Raw genomic sequence first — 21576 nt, forward strand, 5'->3', positions numbered from 1 at the left:
GGAAAAATACAAAATATATGACAGCAGGGATTAAACTTGTCGGGCACATGGTTGCCAGTGGTGACTAAAAACTGGCCAGGGCCAGCCCTGTGTATGATTTTAAACTGCAACGAGTGGTGAGTCTCAGGTCCAGGAGGACTTGAGTATTGGGGGAAAGTGGAGTTACCCTTTAATCACCATTGCTCCCAGGTCCGCTGTGACCCGGAGTGGTAGCACCTGCCTGGGTTCCAGTTATGGGTTAAATAGTACATCACCAATAAGGCACTGGCAGCAGGGTGCTTTTTGGTGCAATGTGGCAGATGAACCCGACAGGGTCAATGGCACACCACCGGATGGCATGTGGAAGAGCCACTCAAATGGCCAACAGATGGCATCAGTCGGCAAGTCAGTTGTCACTGCGGGGCAACTTCCATACCCGTCAGGTCTGTGGCACTTTTATGCACCACTTGGCATCAGATCTGGAGGTCCAGAGAGACAACACGATGGGGGCATGATATTGTTTGTCTCATCTTACTATGCAAGGCACTTTATTAGGAGAGGAGAATAGTATGCGAGAGCTCGTGAGGCCAGACAGTCGTGGTGGCTCAGTCAGGCCGTTCATACCACCGCTGCAGGTGACTCTGTCACTCTGGTGCGGGCCTCATGGCCCATCTGCGTTTCTGTGCATCCTAATTAAGCAGTCATCATTACTAGCGATGGACAGCTGACGACGACAATAAGGGCCACTAAAAGTTGAGGTTTGATCGCCCGAAGGGCGACTATGATTTGAGAAGTATGAAAAAAATTACAGTAAAAATTAAATAAAATGTTCCTTCCTTGGAGTACCTTTCTTTTCTTTGCTTTCCTTTCTTCAACTCTAACTTCGTGAATTCTAGTAAAAGTTTAGTTCTAAAGTGCAAAATTCAAAGCCGTTCGCAAGTTTTCAGATCACTCCACGATATCCACAACTTTCCCGCACTCTGACCTTTCCCATGATTCATTGTTGCATCATAGCGGAAGCCGAGATCTTTCTTCCGCTCCACTGTCTTGACGTTTGTAGCTAATGCTAACCGCTACATAGCTAAGATCAGACCTGGGCATTTTACGGCCCGCGGGCCGCATCCGGCCCTTTGGTTCATTCTGACCGGCCCGCGTAAGGTTAATTAGAAATTACAAAATAAACGTATTTTCTAATTTTATCTCATGCATGGACTGAATGTGCATTGCTTTTATTTTGAAGTTGTGTTCAACAAAAACACAATGCACGCGACAGGAACATGACATGAAATCCCATGAAACCTAATCCCGCGATAACTACTTTCATAATTTGTCCAGACCAACCACAAACTTGTACATCATCCTTCAAACAGTCCAGCCAATCACATAGTGTGACGTCACCAGCAGGCGCCGGAGCCCGAGCCGATCTGATACCTACACCGAATCGACACGGCATCATTATTATAATATGATGTATCTTGCTTGATATTTGGAGTAGAAAGACAATATTGTGATGCCTTTATTGTGTTTTGGGGGTGAATGTGACTGAAAAAAAATGGTACAAACGTTCACATTTTGTTAACCATTGTTTTGGGAAATTTGATTGAATAAATGACATTTTTGTAAGGCAACCTCGTTTTTTTCATACTCTTACCAGTCTTAGCAGCTTGTAAAAACAATGTTATTTACTGCTTTATATAAAGAAATACAATTAATATTATGCAGAATTTAGTTCAGCTTTTTGGTCCGGCCCTCCACAAAATTTTCTGTTTCTCATGTGGCCCCATGGAAAAAATAATTGCCCACCCCTGGCTAAGATCAAAGATGACCAAAAGATGGTTACAAAGGTCCGATATTCTGACGTGCTCTGGGGATAATACGATCAAAGTGCACCATCCAGCTACTCTCATGGAATGGATAGATGACTTGAAGTTGTGACCTGACATCAGCTATGCTAACATCAATTATTTTATTCTTAGTGAGTGTGTTGATAGCGAGGAGCTAAGGAACTAAAAAAGAATGGAGGTGTACAATTATCAACACAGTAATACAATTGGCAAAATTACGTGTAAAAGAGAGGGCAAGTTTGTTTGCTTAAAGGCTGAGGTTTAGCCGAGCCAGAGCAAAAAAATGGGAAATAAATCCTACAGTCATGCAGCAGCCATCATCTGGACGGTAGGCTGTGTCAGAGTTGAGCGATTGTATTATTGTATTGGTTTACAAATAATGTAGTGTTTATATATTGTAACTTGCTTTGGATAAAAGCATCTGACAAATACCATATAGGCTCAATATGTATATGTAGAGGCTCAAGAAGCAAAAGCTAGGTCAGAGGAGCACAGACTAACCATTTTAATGCAGATACAAATGCTGTCAAACTTTGGAAACAATAAACATACCTCGTCTCGTCTCGTCTTCTTCCGCTTTATCCGGGACCGGGTCGCGGAGGCAGCAGTCTAAGCAGGGAAGCCCAAACTTCCCTTTCCCCAGACACCTCGGCCAGCTCCTCGGGAAGAACACCGAGGCGTTCCCAGGCCAGCCGAGAGACATAGTCCCTCCAGCGTGTCCTGGGTCTTCCCCGGGGCCTCCTCCCGGGGGGACATGCCTGGAACACCTCCCCAGGGAGGCATCCAGGAGGCATCCGAAAAAGATGCCCGAGCCACCTCAGCTGATTCCTCTCGATGTGGAGCAGCAGCGGCTCTACTCCGAGCTCCTCCCGAGTGACTGTGCTTCTCACCCTATCTCTAAGGGAGCGCCCAGCCACCCTGCGAAGGAAACTCATTTCGGCCGCTTGTATCCGCGATCTTGTCCTTTCGGTCATTACCCAAAGCTCATGACCATAGGTCATAAACATAAACATACCATAAACATACAATAAACATACCATACTTAAATAATTCCTTGTCTATGTATTTGTCCAAGCTTCTTCAACTTCTTAACCACCATGAACATTCCAGATATTGGATGGTATTTGTAGGCTATTTGTTTACACTAGTACTTCAGAACTGGTCACTCTTGGATTCTTTTGGCTACCTGCACTTATTGTCAGTCACTTTGAATAAAAACATCAGCTAAATGACTGTAATGTAGTGTAATGTTTGAATAATGTACAATATCTCATCTCATCTCATTATCTGTAGCCACTTTATCCTGTTCTACAGGGTCGCAGGCAAGCCGGAGCCTATCCCAGCTGACTACGGGCGAAAGGCGGGGTACACCCTGGACAAGTCGCCAGGTCATCACAGGGCTGACACATAGACACAGACAACCATTCACACTCACATTCACACCTACGGTCAATTTAGAGTCACCAGTTAACCTAACCTGCATGTCTTTGGACTGTAGGGGAAACCGGAGCACCCAGAGGAAACCCACGTGGACACGGGGAGAACATGCAAACTCCGCACAGAAAGGCCCTCGCCGGCCACGAGGCTCGAACCCGGACCTTCTTGCTGTGAGGCGACAGCACTAACCACTACACCACCATGACACCCATGTACAGTATCAAAACAACAATTACATAAAATTAAATGTTGTTGATTAATCCATTTCTGGGGGCATAGGTTAAACATTGTGGGATGTTATTTAAGTAAAAATGGTTTTACATTTTTTTCTGTTTGACTAGAGGAAATTTAAGGGCCACTTTATTTTGGCCTGGGCTACTAAGAATTCAGGGATACTGGCCCGAGTGGGCCCTGCGATGACCTGGTGACTTGTCATCAGGTCCTATCCCGCCTCTTGCCCATAGTCAGCTGGGATAGGTTCCAGCTTGCCTGTGACCCTGCAAAGGATAAGCAGTTACAGATAATGGATGGATGGATGGATGGATGGATGGATGGATGGATGGATGGATGGATGTTCCGAGTGGTGACCAAACATTGAAGTTAATTTTTAGCCCTGTGCCAGACAGTAGGATATGAAGACAATGCAATGGTATTGGGGTAAAAGTAACAGAATGAAGATCCTGACCTCCCTATATCAGGCAATCAGATATTTCAGACACTGAACACATCTGCAGGGATTTATACACAGTAGCTAATATACAGTTTGCTTCTTTATTATATTATCAGAGCACTGATGCACCACAACTAATTTCACTAGCTAGTCATGGCTTGGCATCATTTCCCTTTAAATAGCTTTGTGAATTTTCTGAGAGACAGAAGAGTGATCGCTGTGGGATTTTAGCACTACACACGCCACTTCTAATGCTGCATTTGAAATAAGTCAGAAGTTTTTCCTATAGTCTGAAGTCAGAAATTATGAGTTACAACCTTTAGTCGAATGCACCAAAAATAAAGGCAGATATGAAAGAATGCTCATCATTCCTTGGCCATATTTAGTTAAGCTATGCAGTACCTGCTTTCTCAGCTCTGCTCTTTATATTACCACAAGCACCAGTTGCTGAACTGAACTGAAATTAATGTACTAAAGTCCAATTCCAAGTTGCTGATGGTGGTGTTTTTTTTCTGCTCTTTCTCATGCTTTCTCCAAACCTTTTTCTCTCAACATGTATCCACAAATATGGGCTACTGATAACTGACACTCAACGGACTGAACTGATCACAACTATACCCCATCCACACTCACACTGAAAACCGTATATTTCCGCTATTATGCAATAATGGTGTTGTGTAGGAATGGGAGCAAAATGGTGAAGTAGAAATGTTAATCTATCCCCTGAGGAACTAGCAACATTTAAATCTTTGGTTACGGCTCCATTGGGAATCGGAACCATCAGATTTACGTGTTGTGACCAGTCATGACATTGAAAAAGAAGAAGACTTTTATTTATCACATGGACACTTGAGCACAGGAAAATTCCTCCTCTGCATGTAACCCATCTGAAGCAGTGAACACACACACATGCACACACAAGTAAGCAACGAGCACACACACATACCCAGAGCAGTGGGCAGCTACATATGCTACAGCACCTGGCAGGGGCGCCGCCAGAAATTTTGGGCCCCATGAAAGATTAGAATTTTGGGCCCCCCAACTTTGCCCACCCTCGTCACAATTGCACTATTGTCATTATTTGACTTTTGATAGCCCATGGACCTTGAGTTTGTGACTTTATTACATTTTATGTATTAACCTACCAGGGACTAGATGAAAACTGGTCAGTGACTAATTCTGGTGCATTTACAATCACAAATGAAAATTCAAGATTTTGCCACATGCCTTCTTGTGCTAGGACAATTGGTAGTGAAATGTGTGATGTGACTGCTAATAAATCATAGAGAAAGTTTTCTACCCAGCATCAAAATACCTATGGAAATCCCATGGATTGTTATGTGTTAGGTAGAAAGCTGTGTGTACTGTTCTGCAAAAAGGGAATATGTTCAAAGCAAAGTGTGTCTAGACAGAAATTTGAGTGTTAGACTATTGGTTGCCCCTCCATGGACCAGGAGTGTGTCTGTTATTAGCAACATTTTAATCTAGCAAACTGTATATGGCGCTTGCTCATTAAAAACTTCAATCCTAAAGCATTTATGGGTTGTATTGCTGGTTACCTCCTTCTCCAAAGGGGGGTTCAGTGGTTTGGTAGGGCGGAGGTCCTCCTGAGGCTGAATCTGTGCATATTTAGGGCACCCCATTAGTTATGAAACTGGTTATTAGCACTAGTTATTAGCACCAGCATAACATAATATTTCATCTTGTTTATCACACAAGTCAGTTCAGTTATTAAAATGGAAAAAATGTCACTGTACAAACTGTAAAAGTGTTCTCTTGATAGGCTAATCCAACCACGTTCATACTGTTCATTTACCATTCGCTAATATTTTGAACACACATGTGAGCGATAGCTACCTTTCTTTGGGAAAAACTGAGTGACCAGTTGCCTGCCTCTCCGGTCCCTCTCAGCTTTCAGCTGCCTTTCTTTACGTTTTTGACAGCCACTCTTCATATTTAGTGATCATAGACTGTACGCACTCCACTGCTGGCTGGCTGGCTGCTGCACCGCGACACAGCAGCAAGTAGTGTTGCACTGATCAGCACACAGATTTAACGCATCGCGCTTCGACCAGAACTGGACCGTACCATTTCGCAAAAGGGGGAGGGTTAAATGACAATATGTTGAAGAACTCAAGAAATAGACAACCTTGTTCAATTAGCTCATTTTACCAGATGGAATATTGCATTGTTGTTATTTCAAAAGTCTTATTAAAATCATTAAAAGCATATTATCAGCCCCTTAAAGGGCCCCATGGTAGTGCTGGGCCCCTAGAATTGTTCTAACCTTTCCCCCCCCTGGTGGCACCCATGGCACCTGGGGAGCAGTTATGGGTTAGGTGCCTTGCTCAAGGGCACTTCAGCCATGATACAGAGGGAGGGGAAAGTGCTGTTTATTCACTCAGCTTCCCGCACACTTCTCCTACCAGTCCCAGGAATTGAATTGGTGACCCTTTGGGCCCAAGGCTGCTTCTCTAACCTTCAGGCTATGGCTACTCCACTGCTGGCAGTAAATCGTGATGTAGTGATATTACGATGGCACTACTCATATTGCCTCACTGTAAATCAACCAGCAGCAAACTCAAAACAACAAGCAGAGAAAACATCTGCAGATATAAACAAAAATGTTGAAAATAAATAGCCTTTGCACGAACAAAACAAATGTTCAGAAACAGGAAGAGAACTCACAACAGAGATGTGATTGCAGCTCAGCTGGTGACATGTTGCTAACTAGTTAATGTCACAGCTTGGGCTTTTCACAAAAATGGACCTGCCACATCATGAATTATACATCATATACGGTCTGACATGTTTTACTTGTCTCACAGAGGTTTGTTCCCCATGGCATTCCATTAAATACAGTCCGGTGGGAATATACAGTACGATACATGATAATGATTACTTTTCTGTTATGGAAGACTGAGTGGGGGAATGAAAATGTATTATTTGACCCATGTTGTTTTTACCTCATACAATAACAGAATTTGTATGTGAAAGGGGGTTTAGGGTCTCGAGTTGTAGCAGTGGCCTGCGACATGCTCAGGGTGTGTGTGGGTGTGTGTGATGATCTGTCAGAGAATGCATATGAGAGAGAAAGGTATACAAACATGACGGACTTTAGACAGAGGAAAACGGGGCATCTCACAGAGAAAATTCTGGCACAATTGGCAATGGCCAGTGCACTCTTGTCAGTGATATATGTATGAAGGGCTACAAATTGTTGGGAGCTTGGATGCTCTGTATCAAGATGAACATATTTAAGGATATTGTGGGTGGATAATTGTAACAAATACTGAAACTATTAGTTAAAATAGAATTTTGAGGCTGCGATGATCTGGCAACTTGTCCAGGGTGTACCCCGCCTCTCGCCCATAGTCAGCTGGGATAGGCTCCAGCTTGCCCGTGACCATGCACAGGATAAGCAGTTACAGATAATGGATGGATGGATGGATGGATGGATAGAATTTCGAGTACAGAGTACTGGTACTGTGTTTCTTTACAAATCTAGTAGCTTGCCTAGAGTCAACTCCTTCAAGTCTCAGTTTTTTTTATTTGTCCATTAACCTTAATTTATAGCCTAATATACATTTTCTACTCTTATATATTCAGTAACTACAGTAAAACTAATAGTAAAAGGTGTGTAGTTAATCAATCAGGATATGTATGTCATGTCAGCTGGTTGGAGCAACATTTTTTTAAGACAATGCAATGGAGTAGTTTCTTATGGAGTCAGGTTTTGGACAATAGTTTTAGCTTTGCTAGATAAGATGTATAAAGTATCTGCAGGGACCCAGAATGCTATTCTACCTCATCTTCCTCGTGAGGTTGTGCCAATATTTACAATATGGATCACACTGAAAGCTGCAACATCATTTTTGTTACATCACCCACTACGCTACGGAGTAAGCAGGGTGAAGTATTGTTTTTGGTCGGGTTTCTTTGTTTCTTTGTTTTTTTGTTAGCAACATTCTGGGAAAACGGCTGGACCAATCTCCATGAAACATTCAGGATGGATAGGCATTGGTCTCAAATAGAACCTCCAATATTTTGAAGGTCATCCAGTCAAGGTCAAGGTCACGATGACCAAAAAGATAAAAAAAAAAGCTCGGAGCTCAGACTGCAGGAGCGCTGCCTTGGAAAGACTCCTCCCACAAACACGCTGATTGGATGACTACCTGCTTCATTTGTATACACTGTGCTGTCACTGGATGGTTTATTGGTTTGTTTACATACACAAAGGAAGGGGTTTTGGCCACGCCCATTTTTAAACCACATTGATAAAAAACTTCCCTGTTCTGTTGATTTATTATTATTACCTCATCCGCTGTGGACTAGACTAAAGAAATTGCTTTCAGACATGTTTATGCTTATTACAGAAGGAAAGTGTGTTCCATTGAGCTCTAGCCCCGGGCCATTTCCGGGAAATAAGAATTTCAGTCATGGTGACAGCGTGTGTATGTCAGCCTCAATTAGGAGGTTTCAGTTTCAAAAACTGTAAGAGATAAGAGTAGAATAATATAAAGTACAGACACTTGGTATATTTTACTTCTGTGATTTTTAAATTGTTCATTTTTGGATGACGCTTCATTTTTGTGGCTACTGCCTCATATGCTATATTTACTGTATGGACATCTCATTTCTCATCTCATTATCTCTAGCCGCTTTATCCTGTTCTACAGGGTCGCAGGCAAGCTGGAGCCTATCCCAGCTGACTACGGGCGAAAGGCGGGGTACACTCTGGACAAGTCGCCAGGTCATCACAGGGCTGACACATAGACACAGACAACCATTCACACTCACATTCACACCTACGGTCAATTTAGAGCCACCAGTTAACCTAACCTGCATGTCTTTGGACTGTGGGGGAAACCGGAGCACCCGGAGGAAACCCACACGGACACGGGGAGAACATGCAAACTCCACACAGAAAGGCCCTCGCCGGCCACGGGGCTTGAACCCGGACCTTCTTGATGTGAGGCGACAGCGCTAACCACTACACCACCGTGCCGCCCCTGTATGGACATGGTATCAGAAAACAATTTTATTTATAAGCAGTAGCCACATGTACCCATAGGGTACCTATTTTTTTTTCCTGATATCTTCATTCATATTCATCATAAGTGCTACCGGGCGAGGTTTGCTTTGCCTGACAACACTTGCTGTTGTTGTTGTCATTGACACTTGATACCATTTTGTTTCAATAGACAGCACTAGCTATGTCTGCTTTCACCTACTTCCTGTTCATGACACACCCCTGATTTGATGGACAGCCTGCGACTTGCTTAAAATCTCCTATCAGTCTGAGCTCGAACGTTTCAGGCTTTCAGAATTTTTGGCAAAATATAAACCCAGTTTAGGGCGGCACGGTGGTGTAGTGGTTAGCGCTGTCGCCTCACAGCAAGAAGGTCCGGGTTCGAGCCCCGTGGCCGGCGAGGGCCTTTCTGTGCGGAGTTTGCATGTTCTCCCCGTGTCCGCGTGGGTTTCCTCCGGGTGCTCCGGTTTCCCCCACAGTCCAAAGACATGCAGGTTAGGTTAACTGGTGACTCTAAATTGACCGTAGGTGTGAATGTGAGTGTGAATGGTTGTCTGTGTCTATGTGTCAGCCCTGTGATGACCTGGCGACTTGTCCAGGGTGTACCCCGCCTTTCGCCCGTACTCAGCTGGGATAGGCTCCAGCTCGCCTGCGACCCTGTAGAACAGGATAAAGCGGCTAGAGATAATGAGATGAGATGAGATAAACCCAGTTTAACACATCTTTCTGTGTTTTGAACAATCCCAGCCACACTCTGTTACGCACTTTACACTACTACATGAGCCTGTGCTACATAATAAACTCAACTGCCTGGACTTCCTTTTAATAGCTTTGTCAAAACATAATAATAAATAATGAATAGTTGACATGGCACAGAAAGTCACAGTTGAAAGCACATTACTGCTTCGTGTTTTCTGTATTTAGCCAGGCCAGCATGAATTTTGTGGAGTAGCACAATCTCTGTTTGATCTGAGAGAGAAATTAATTAGTAATTACTGTGGCTTATCTGAGAGAAATAAGGTGTTAGTGACCATATCAGACCATGTTCAAAGTGATGTCAGCTCTTTTGCCTTCGGTCTTTATCTGAACCCCAGACTCAGAGGAAAAATAAGCTCAGGACATGAGAAACAAAAATAATGCCATGTTTTTTTTTCACATTTTATCATTCCTGTCACTAAAAAAGCTTTACAGAGGTAATTGTGAATTGCAATGAGAATGTCGACAGTGCGATGACTAGTATCCTACTGAAAAAAAAACCCCAAAGGTTCTGAGTGATTATAATAAAATTGCAATTTATTGTAGTATAGAAGAACACATAGCTCTTGTTTATGCTAATCTAGCACACCTTGTTCAGTTCTAGGTCATTATTTCTTGAGCTGTGTCAGCTCCAGACGGAACACATCACCAAAGGTTTCACTACAGAGAAAGCGCTGGAGAAGAAGTCTGCATTTATGCAATTATTTCCTGTCTGATTTATCCAGTCCTAGTGCCAGTTCTATTTCAGACTGTATGAGTGGGTTTTAGAAGACAGCTTTCCATTTTTTTTTTTACTTCTTTTAACGTGAATTTGAGCATGAGCTCACTGTAGAACGCTTTGGTCAACATTATCTGATTAAATGTGCTCTTTCACTTTCTTTGCCTCTCCCTTTCTCCATCATGTCATGTCTTAATATTCCAGTCTTTATTGTAACACATGTTGATAAACTGAGCTCAACCTCTTGACGAGACTTTATGGGTTATTAATCTCTCTCATCTCCTGCTTCCTGCTGTTCTCCCTGCTGTTCTTCCTGCTGACCCTCAAAAGCAGGCTGGGAAAGATTGGCCCTATCCCTTCTTCTCTTCTCCCCTATTTCAGACCATGGCTCAGCAACACTGCCGTGTGTGTGTGTGTGTGTGTGTGTGTGTGTGTGTGTGTGTGTGTGTGTGTGTGTGCGCATGCATGTTTCGCCCCATTCGCATACAAAATCTGTTACTGTATGAGATTAAAAACAACATGGAATAGATAACAAATTTTCAATCCCATGCAGTCTTCCATAATGGGATAGTCATGGATATCATGTATTCCCACCTGATTGTATTTAACAAAATGCTCCAGAGCGCCAAGCATGTGAGACCAGATATGGCATATTGCTGGGTTTCAGTCACGCAACTTTTCTTAGTGGTTTTACAAGAAGTGAAACAGCTGGTGGTCTAAACGGCTGCCGTAGTGCAAACAACTAGCGATAACTTATCAGAGTGCGCTCGTAATCTAGAAGCCACTGCTCGCTTTAGATATATTCAGAAGATTGCTATGTACAATGGAATCGACCCGTACAGTCTGGGAAAGAAGGATTTGTCATACGATCTCGAAAACTACCCTTCAGTCGAGTTCCCCGACATCTCGAACTATCTGGTGTTGCAGACGTCCTTCTACACCGCAAAACAGATGAAAGCGTGGAAGAGTATGGAGGCTTACAACTTTTTTGTATGTGGCTGGGTAAAGGACCTCGGTATCAAGTCGCTGCTGAATGAATCCTGTATTGTTTTTGCCCGTGTAAGTATGTTTTTTAAAGCTTTTCGTTCGTGTCTTTACAACGAAGTGCTGCAAGTTGAAGTGTAAACAAACAACAGTTCGCTTGATTCTCACTTGTGTTGGCTCTTATATCTCAGGTAAATCATTCACAAAGATCATCAGAAACCCCTTTAAAGACCTGGATCTCAGTTAAACAAGACGGAGAAGTGATCACGGCGCAGTGTAACTGTACGGCTGGGGAAGAATTTTGTCGTGACCTTCATGCATATAGACTTTGTGAGGAGTGAACAAAGAAACAGCTGGGGATTTTAGCGCTTTGTGACTAAAAAGAAGTACCGTAAAATAACAACACAAAGCAAGAAAAGTACTTGGAAAACACTAAGGCCATAGCTGAGAGGGAGAGATGAACCTTTCACCAAGAGATCACTGCAAACTCGAGCAGGCTTCGACTCGGCTCCCTTCGATTTCAGTGAGAGGTTCAGAAGCCACCTTTCTCGACCTCTTTTTGTGAAATCCTCACTCTTTTTTATTACAAACCCTGAAGAAACTTTTGTCAGTTTCACGGTTTGATCGATTCAAACAACCTAAAACAACACAAGCGTAAGGCATGTTTCATGCGAGCAATGCACCTTCTCTGTACAAACGCTTTGTCAGCTGAGCTTTAGACCACCAGCTAAAGTTTTGAATAACTGATGAGGCAGATGGGACGTCACGTGAAACCCAGCAATAATTCACAATGCGGCAATCCATTGTTGTGAGAAGCCCAAACCAGAAACTGAGACATACAGTACTGTGCAAAAGTATTATGCACCCTAGTTTTTTTCCATACAAACTTTGTTATAGATTTCTATTTTATGACTTCTACATTATCGAGTCAGTACAAAAGCATTTTAGAGTCCAAACGTTTGTTTTCCAGCACAAAATTAAATGTTACAGAAAAAAAAGTTTGTATCTGAGCAGCATATTACATAAGAGAGCACTTTTCAGAGTAAAAAAGAAAACATAATGAAGGCTACTGGGTTTTGGTGCAAAATGAAGAAGCGAGTGTGACAGTCAAAGTGTCCAGAAGAACTGTGGCTGCTTCTGTAAGATGCTCAGTAAAACCTACAGCTCATTTCCTTATCAAACTGCACTCATTGTACCCGAGACTACTATTTTTTTTTTAAAGCAAAGGGTCGTCTCACACCAAATATTGACTTTGTTTCATTTATTATGGCTTATTGCTGTTTACAGTATTTTTTAATATTGAAACATTTCATTTCATTACTTTAGGCCATTTATGGTCTACAGTATTTCTTTACATGTGCCTAAGACTTTTGCACAGCACTCTATAACTAGTTAGCAACATGGCTGCATGATGTCACTTTTGAGAGAGTTACCTCCCCGTTTCTGAGCATTTATTTTGTTCAAGCAAAGGTTACTGATAGCATTTTTGCTTATCCATTGGGCCCGCCATATCCGCTGACTCGCTAAAGCATACAAACAGGATCCCTCGACTACACACCCTGCTTATAGACAGCATTAACCACACACACACACACACACACACACACACACACACACACACACCTGTTTTCACTTTCACTTATTACTCATCTTATTTAAACCCCTGCTTCTGTTAGTTTGTCTTGTGTTTGGTTTTATTTTCCATGCCGATTCTTGCTGTGTTCCTCACATTTACTCTTGTGTTTTCATGCCTGGTGTTTTTTGGTGCTTTGACTATCCTGAGTAAATAAAAAGTCTCCATACTTGCAGCCATCTCTGCACCTCGACCATGATAAAAATATTAAGTAGAAATATGAGTCCTGTTCATGAGAGAGAGCACATTCACATAACATGACAGTATATTGTTATTACTTTTATTTTATTATTAGTTACCATTGTGTGTAGTTTATAAATGAAACTTTATCATAGGTATATATGTACACAAAATACAAGTTTTATATATGGTTTGCGACCATCCGTAGTTTCAGCTATCTTCGTTAGATCTTGGAACGTTTCCCCTGGGGATACGGCGCTCCCACTGTATCTGCCTATGTTTTCTTGTTTTGAGTTGGCCACTGATTGCTTTACATTGAGGCAGTATAAAGAGTACCATCACAATATCTCTACATCATCATTTACATCATGACCAGTCATAACACTCAAATCTGATGGCTCCGATTCCCACTGAAGCCATAACAAAAGATTTACGTAAATGTGACTAGGTCGAGAGCAGGAAGATTAACGTTTCAACTTTACCCTTATACTCCCTTTCCCACAGGACACCATTACAGCATAATAACAAAAAATATACAGTTTTCACTGTGAGTGGGAATGGGACATGTGTCCAAATGTCCTTACAAGCAGGGTGCGATTTGTCAAAAAATCAGAAGGGGGGATGTTTTTTTTTTTTAATCATGAAATGTCACAAAATTAAGGTAACAATAGGCTAACAGCTCAATAACATCCGATGATATCAAATGAATAACACTAAATGAAAACGAACACTAAACCAGACATAGTAAATTCATCTTCCTATCTCTCTGACTAAATACACGAACACTAACACACAACAAAGTTCGCATTGCTTGTCGCGTTGCTGTGATGTTTCTCTCCCTCCGGATTAAATGGACAGTGACTCAAAAATCACTAAAATACATGAATACTAAATGAACAGTTTGCTCTGATGGCGCAGTTCACATTGTGCGCAGCTTTCCGATTTAAACTGTTTTTTTCTCATCCTTATACTTCCTGTTTCATGGACTGTAACGGATTTGCTTATTTAGTAATTTTAATACAGAATTTACTTTGAAATTATAATCAGACACTCCAATGCCCCCCCCCCAAAAAAAAATCGGATCTGCGCGATTCAGCCGTGAAAAAGGCGGCATCCGCCAAAAGGCGCGCTGTATGCATCCCTGCATAGAACGCAAAGATATTGTTATTATCTACAATGTATCTATTTGCTGGGAACGTTCGTGAACATCAAAGCTGCCACTTCGGGTCATTTTGAAAGTGAGTGCAATGTAGACCATAGAAAACTGTGTCACAACATGCCTGTCATGTCAACTTTTTTTTTTGGTTTGTTTGTTTTATTGACGGGGTTGTCCCCGAGGATTTTTTTCAGCAGAAATAAAAACCAGAGGGGGGGATGATCCCTACCATCCCCCCCAGCAAATCGCACCCAGCTTACAAGTATCAGGATATCTGACTGTACTACATAATATCTAATATTGAATTTGACCTTGTGGGGACATTTGGTTGGTGTCCCAAAAATAATTTTAAAAAAAAACATACTGCAGCTTTTATAAAATAAAACAAAAAAAATTCAAAATGTTTCCTTTTAGTTAATGAGGTTAAGCTAAAGATGAGGTTAAGTTTGGCTTAATCTTAATTAGGATAGTAACGTGTGTGTGTGTGTGTGTGTGTGTGTGTGTGTGTGTGTGTGTGAGAGAGAGAGAGCAAGGGAGACTGTGTAGTAAAAGATAGGTGATTCTTCACATTCTGTATTGATTGTTCTTTGCCTCAGTAAAATATCTTCAAGAGATCTGTAGATGGTAGCTAGTTCTTAGCTTTCTAAATTCATTCCACTTGGAACAATCTCTGAAAGAAAAACCCTCTGTCACTGGGTTCTACACAGAGCTTGTAAGAGTTCCCCAAGAACACTTTAAGGTTCTCGATGACACTGTATTATGCTGCATTTGGCTTACCTCAGGAATGTGGGAATTTGAAACTTGGATGTCTTTTTTGACCTCTGTGCATCCATGCTACAAAGTTGGGAAAACAAAATAAAACACGTATGTCTCCACAACATGGACATGTTTGCCTTTTGTTAGCAACACGCTAGCCAGCTAACTGTGATGAGTGCTGTATATTTTCCTTCTCCTTCTCAAAACAGTGAACTCTGAGGGGAACCATCAGGGCCTTCTAGAGCCCAAACATATCAGCATTTCAAATCTCATCTCATTATCTCTAGCCACTTTATCCTGTTCTACAGGGTCGCAGGCAAGCTGGAGCCTATCCCAGCTGACTACGGGTGAAAGGCAGGGTACACCCTGGACAAGTCACCAGGTCATCACAGGGCCAGCATTTCAAATGTTATATTTAATTTCTTTCATTCTTTAACTTGGGATTAAGTCAGAGTGCTAACCTCTTAGCGGTATTCCCTGGGCAACGGCTACAGCCATGACCCTGGGTTGCAATACCACTGGGAGCATGGTGGAGAACCATCAGGCCTAGTCCTGATAGGTTCCCTCTGCTCCTGGCAGGTTCAACCATGGTGGAACGAATTCCAGGGGAGCTGCTGCTGGCTAATAGCACCTGCACTGCCCCAACACCCCCCCCGGGGGGGCAGTATACAAGTGTCTGTGAGGTTGTGCGTAGGGCCAGCGACCCGCCACGTAAAAAAACACTGCAACGAAACCTTGACAAAAAAGGAAATCAAATGAATGGAAGAGACCCAGGGGCAGACCCCAGAGTAAGTGGACCGACCAGCTGTCTGACCTGAGGGACCTGAGTCTTGACCTAACATCAGCCTGGGAGGCGGCCCAGAACAGGACAGACTGGAGAACCTTGTGCCGAGGCGCCACGCTCCTGCAAGAGCAAGCAGACCAGTGAGTGAGTGAGTGATTCTTTAACTGCTTTCATTCTTTCATAATTTCATTATAATTATTCTCTTCTAATTGTAATTTGGTCTCATTTTCTATCAAATGTGCTTCAGAAATGAAAGGGTTACTGTCCTGAAACATTAAAACAGAGTTATCCAGTGAGATTTTTTGTTTGTTGTCTCTAGGCTGAGAAGAGTTTAGAACTGGCTCACTCATTGGTTAGGACTTCATTGCCGGGACAGAAGGCCATGGCAGTGTATGTTTATATAGGAAGTGACAGATGAATTAACCAATAAGATTTTGATTTATAGTGAGAGGGACCAAAAATGTATCGCCCTAGGCCTTCTCGAAGGCTAACATGAGCTTAACCTCAAGTCCGCACCATCAGTGCAGCAGTAAAGTCACCTTCCAGCAGGTGTAGCATCCATCAGTAATGTTAGCGAATGCTAATAAAGTAGTCAAGCCAATGCTCTCGAGAGCAAGTAGCACAGGCTAACGACCAAGAAACTAAGGCCCTGTCCACACGCCAATGGATTCAGGTGAATCCAATACAATTGTTTATCGTTTAGGCCTGGTGTCCACACGGCACCGGCATTTTGGGTGCCCCAAAACGCAATCTTTTGAGAACGGGTTCCAGAGTGGAAAGATCTGGCAACGTTGCCATTGCGAAGTCGTCTGGATGAGTAGAACGGATTTGTTTACGATGACGTCACAACCACATGACTGTGAGTGCTTCACGCCGTGTAGAAGTGTAACGAACTCGATGCGAGTTGTCAACAAACCCTATAACTTGGATCATGAAACGCGCTTACAAAATATTTTCACTGTGAATATTTATTGTGTAATGGTGCAAAGTGAGAGAGAGAGAGAGAGAGAGAGTCAATCCCACCAGCAAAAACAGGGAAAAAAAGGAGCGATCTCACCTCTTCAGATGTTGGTTTAAGTCCTACAATACATTCCTCAAAAAGGGCGTAGAAGAACAAATTAATCCATCAACGTGTAGCATTCAATTTATTCCGGACCATTAAAGACGCCGCCTTCCGCGTAGAATCATACATCATCCTCGCCGCCATATTGGATGGGTCAAAGCGGAGAATAAAGATGCCTCATTCATGTGCTGCATTTAACTGTACCAACAGGTTTACCGTCCAAACGAGATCACATGGGATTACCTTTCACAGGTGAGACTGGAAAAATACTTTTCATTGTATTTGGTCATTATAATGTAATTTTACGAACAGATTTTTCTGACTTTGTGGCTAATATGAAGTCTCGCGCATAATAGTTTATGCGCATGCGTCCTTACTTCTTCTATTGTTCTGGTGTCTCCGAAGGGACCGTCTTACAGCGCCCCTAGAGGTGTGGCATGTGTATTGCATCGTTTTCAGCAAGCGTTGCGTTGCCATATGGACCTGATATTTTACTGATCGTTGCCCATGTGGACGCAATATTTTTTTAAATAACATCTCGTTGCCGTTGTCGTGTGGATGTAACCTAAGATTTCTATCTCCAGACTCTTTCACACACACTCGCAACAGTATTTTTCACTCAGACTTAAGTATTCATTTCCCTGTGTAATTTACTTAGTTACTTTTAAAATCAACATACACAAGCTACACACAACGGCGCGACCTGGCAGCCTGCCGCTAATCCCTTGCAAAATCCTTTGCCCTGTTGCTTTATTCATGTCTGGCTAAGTTTTGACTGAGCTGAAGTCCTAGCTCTAATAGTAACGGCTTGCCACTGAGTGAACTGTATAGTCAATGAAATATGTAACAAAGTGAATATGTCTGTATGATGACTGATGAAAAGCAAATACTTGTATTCGCATTTAAAGGTATAAAGTGTTTCTTTGTTTACTGCTGATGCTGTGCACAGCCATGTTCGTTTCATGTCACTTGCTGAACTCAGGGTTGAGGAGCAATTTTCTGAAATTCATTGTCTTTATTGTTTTATGTGGCATTAAATATGGCAGTAACATTAGTCTCAAACCTTCAAAAGCGATGATTAATCTCTAAAAGTCATGAATCCTTACATAATCTCTACCTAATCTTTATCACTGCTGTGATTTCCTCTGTTTGCATTAGATTTCAGCATGTGTGCTCTTTACAAATCACTAAATTTATATAATAAGTGGCAAAGTTTGTTTGTTTGTTTGTCTTGAGCTAACGTCGGCATTTCTCGACGGATTTTCACCAAATTTGGCAAGTAGGTCCGGGGATGACCCAGAATTTTGCAGATATAAACAAAATTCATGTACGGGTCCCAGGGAGGTCCTTGGGGGGGCACAACATCCACCCACCCCCTCCCTCAATGCCTTTCATGTTACATTTTCAACACAAACTCTCAACAGATCTTCACTAAACTTGGCACATAGGTACAGGAGATAGCCACAATTTGGCAGAACTCAGAAATTCCATATCTGGGCCCCCAGGGGGTCCCCGGTGGGCCCCTGGGTGGCGGATGTTTGGATTTTTGTTATTCTTGGGTTAACATCAGCATTTCTCGACAGATCTTCACCAAATTTGACATGGAAGTCTGGGGACAACCCAGAATTTTGCAAAACCCAGGCAACCTGCTAGTGTAAATATAAATGTGACATTGTTAGGTTTTGATTTGTCTGTACCGAAGGAGGTTGAATTGACAAAGTATGATCTAGGAATGTAGGCCTCTTCCGCCTAAGAAATTCTGCCTCACGGATCGATCCGGGAGCAAACAGTCACTGACACAACCACAGCTGCTCAGAGATGTTTCTCAGTTTATTGTAGGACAAACATGAGTTTATATTCACATTCAAGAGTGTGTTGTAGCGAAATGATTGGACAATGATGATTTAATTGATGAAGCTAAGTTATCTATGTATAACATAAATGGGTGATAAAGCTTTACATCACTGGTTTATACTACACTAGTGTATGAAAAAAGAGAGACATTATGTACCATTACATCACCTATCAAGATCATAGTCTTATGAAAAGAACAAAGACATGACTGATCAACATAAACTTCATTAAGCAGAGAGCAGAATGTGCAAGCGAAGATAAATCTCAGGGATGTAACTTAACCAAAACAAGTAGCGATCAGGACCGCCTGTACCAGTTTCAAGAGCAAGTGGCAATCAGACCAGCCTGTACCAGTTTCAACCATGCTAGACAAATATTTTTATCAGACATTTAAATTAAAGTGCAATGTTACTCTTGGTACCCATCAGGACTGCTCACTGTAGGCTGCTGTTTTCCTGTAGTGAGAGAAGAGTGACATGAATTTGCTGCAGCTCTGAGTATGAATAACACCGTTTGGCCTACCTGGAGCTGTACAATGAGATTATCCTTCTTCAGTGGAGCTGTATGAATGAATCCTCTATGGCGTGATGTAATGCATTTAGTAGTAGAAAGAGTCCCCAGTGTGATGGGCTGCACCTGCTGTGTGTGATTATGTGAGGGATGCTGTGGTCTGATTAGTAGCTGGCACTGGCTCTGGCAGGCTGTGTGTGTGTGTGTGTGTGTGTGTGTGCAGCAGTCTTCCCTCCTGCTTCCTCTGTGGCCAAAGAGAGTGCCTTTGACCCATAATGGTACTCTTAATTCAATTCAATTTTATTTGTATATCATGTTTAACAGTGGACCTTGTCACAACTGTCCTTCTGTTATATTTTCAACAGGCGTTAGATTTCTGATCTGCTGAAGATCTTGTATAACTCCAATTCCAAACAGCTGGGACAGTATGTAAAACATAAGTAAAATCAGAATGTAAAGATGTGCAAATCATGACACCCCTATATTTCATTAAAAATAGTACAAAGACAACATGAAATGTTGAAGCTGAGAAATTTTATTGTATTTTTCATTTTATTTTTATTTTTAATACATGCTCATTTTGAATTTGATGTCAGCAGTACGTTTCAAAAAAGTTGGGACGGGGCAACAAAAAACTGAAAAAGTTGTGTAATGCTAAAAAAGCTATTTTTTTAAATTGGCAACAAGTCCCAATCATTTATACCCAATCATTTTTATACATTAAAAAGTTAAGCCCTTCCCACGCCTTACAGTACCTGGTATTCCTAGGCAGTCTCCCACTCAAGTACTAACCAGGCCCAACTCTGAATGGTGGCGCATCGGGCTTCGCCGATCTCCGTAGCCCTCGGCCTCTCGCCTATTACATAGCTAGGGTTACAGTGGGGGGCTAGTCCTCTGGTAACCACGAGAGTTTAACTCCCCATGCACATCTGTATTGCAGCGTGCCTTGCCAGATGGTAGTAGGTACCATTTTTATGATGGTCTTTGGTATGACCCGACCGTGAATAGAACTCACGATCTCCCGATCGAGAGGCGGACACGCTACCACTAGGCCACTAGTCGGTGCATTTTTATACATGATTGGGTATAAAAAGAGCATTCCAGAGAGGCGGAGTCTCTCAGAAGTAAAGATGGAGAGGGGTTCACCGCTCTGTGAAAGACTGCATGGGTAAAGAGTGCAACAATTTAAGAATAACATTCCTCAATGTAAAACTGCAAAGAATTTGGGAATCACATCATCTGTGGTACATACTATCATTAAAAGATTCAGAGAATCTGGAGAAATCTCTGTCAGGAAGATTTACAGGCATTGGTTGACCATATGAATGAAGTTGGGAAACTCTTCAGTATGAAGATGAATGCTAAGAAAACAAAAGCTATGATAATAAGCAAAAGAACTGAAAAACCAAACATCAACATCACCATACAGTGGATATAAAAAGTGTACACACCCCATTAAAATGATAGATTTTTCTGATGTAAAAAAAAAAAAGAGACCATGATAAATAATGGGGCGGCACGGTGGTGTAGTGGTTAGCGCTGTCGCCTCACAGCAAGAAGGTCTGGGTTCAAGCCCCGTGGCCGGCGAGGGCCTTTCTGTGTGGAGTTTGCATGTTCTCCCCGTGTCCGCGTGGGTTTCCTCCGGGTGCTCCGGTTTCCCCCACAGTCCAAAGACATGCAGGTTAGGTTAACTGGTGACTCTAAATTGACCGTAGGTGTGAATGTGAGTGTGAATGGTTGTCTGTGTCTATTGGCCCTTTTCCACTACCCTTTTTCAGCTCACTTCAGCTCGCTTCAGCTCACTTCAGCCCGACACGGCTCGCGTTTCGACTACCAAAAACCGCACGACTCAGCTCGCTTCAGCCCTGCTTAGCCCCTAAAACTCGCACCGTTTTGGAGTGGGGCTGAAGCGAGCCAAACCGTGCCAAGTGAGGCTGGGGGCGTGAGCAGACACTCCCCTGTGCACTGATTGGTGAGGAGGAGTGTCCTCACATGCCCACACACGCCCCGCGAGCACGCTGGGATCTGTAAACACCGCAAACCCGGAAGAAGAAGAATTACGAATTACGAGAATTTCTGAAGCCTTATGCGCCTCGCCTCATCTATACGCTCTTGCCAGTATCTGTTGGCGTTGTCGGTGACAACAAGCCACAGCACCAAGACCAGCAACACTAACGACTCCATGTCCTCCATGTTTATTGTTTACTATTCGGGTCGTGA

At 42.6% G+C, this 21576-nt stretch overlaps 1 pseudogene; it reads left to right on the top strand.

The window, feature by feature from the left end:
* The first annotated feature begins 515 nt into the window (after nt 1-515).
* LOC132892174 (uncharacterized) overlaps nt 516-21576 on the top strand; it is a 142780-nt pseudogene continuing 121719 nt past the window's right edge.

Source organism: Neoarius graeffei, chromosome 9 (assembly GCF_027579695.1).
Source record: "Neoarius graeffei isolate fNeoGra1 chromosome 9, fNeoGra1.pri, whole genome shotgun sequence".
NCBI lineage: Eukaryota > Metazoa > Chordata > Actinopteri > Siluriformes > Ariidae > Neoarius > Neoarius graeffei.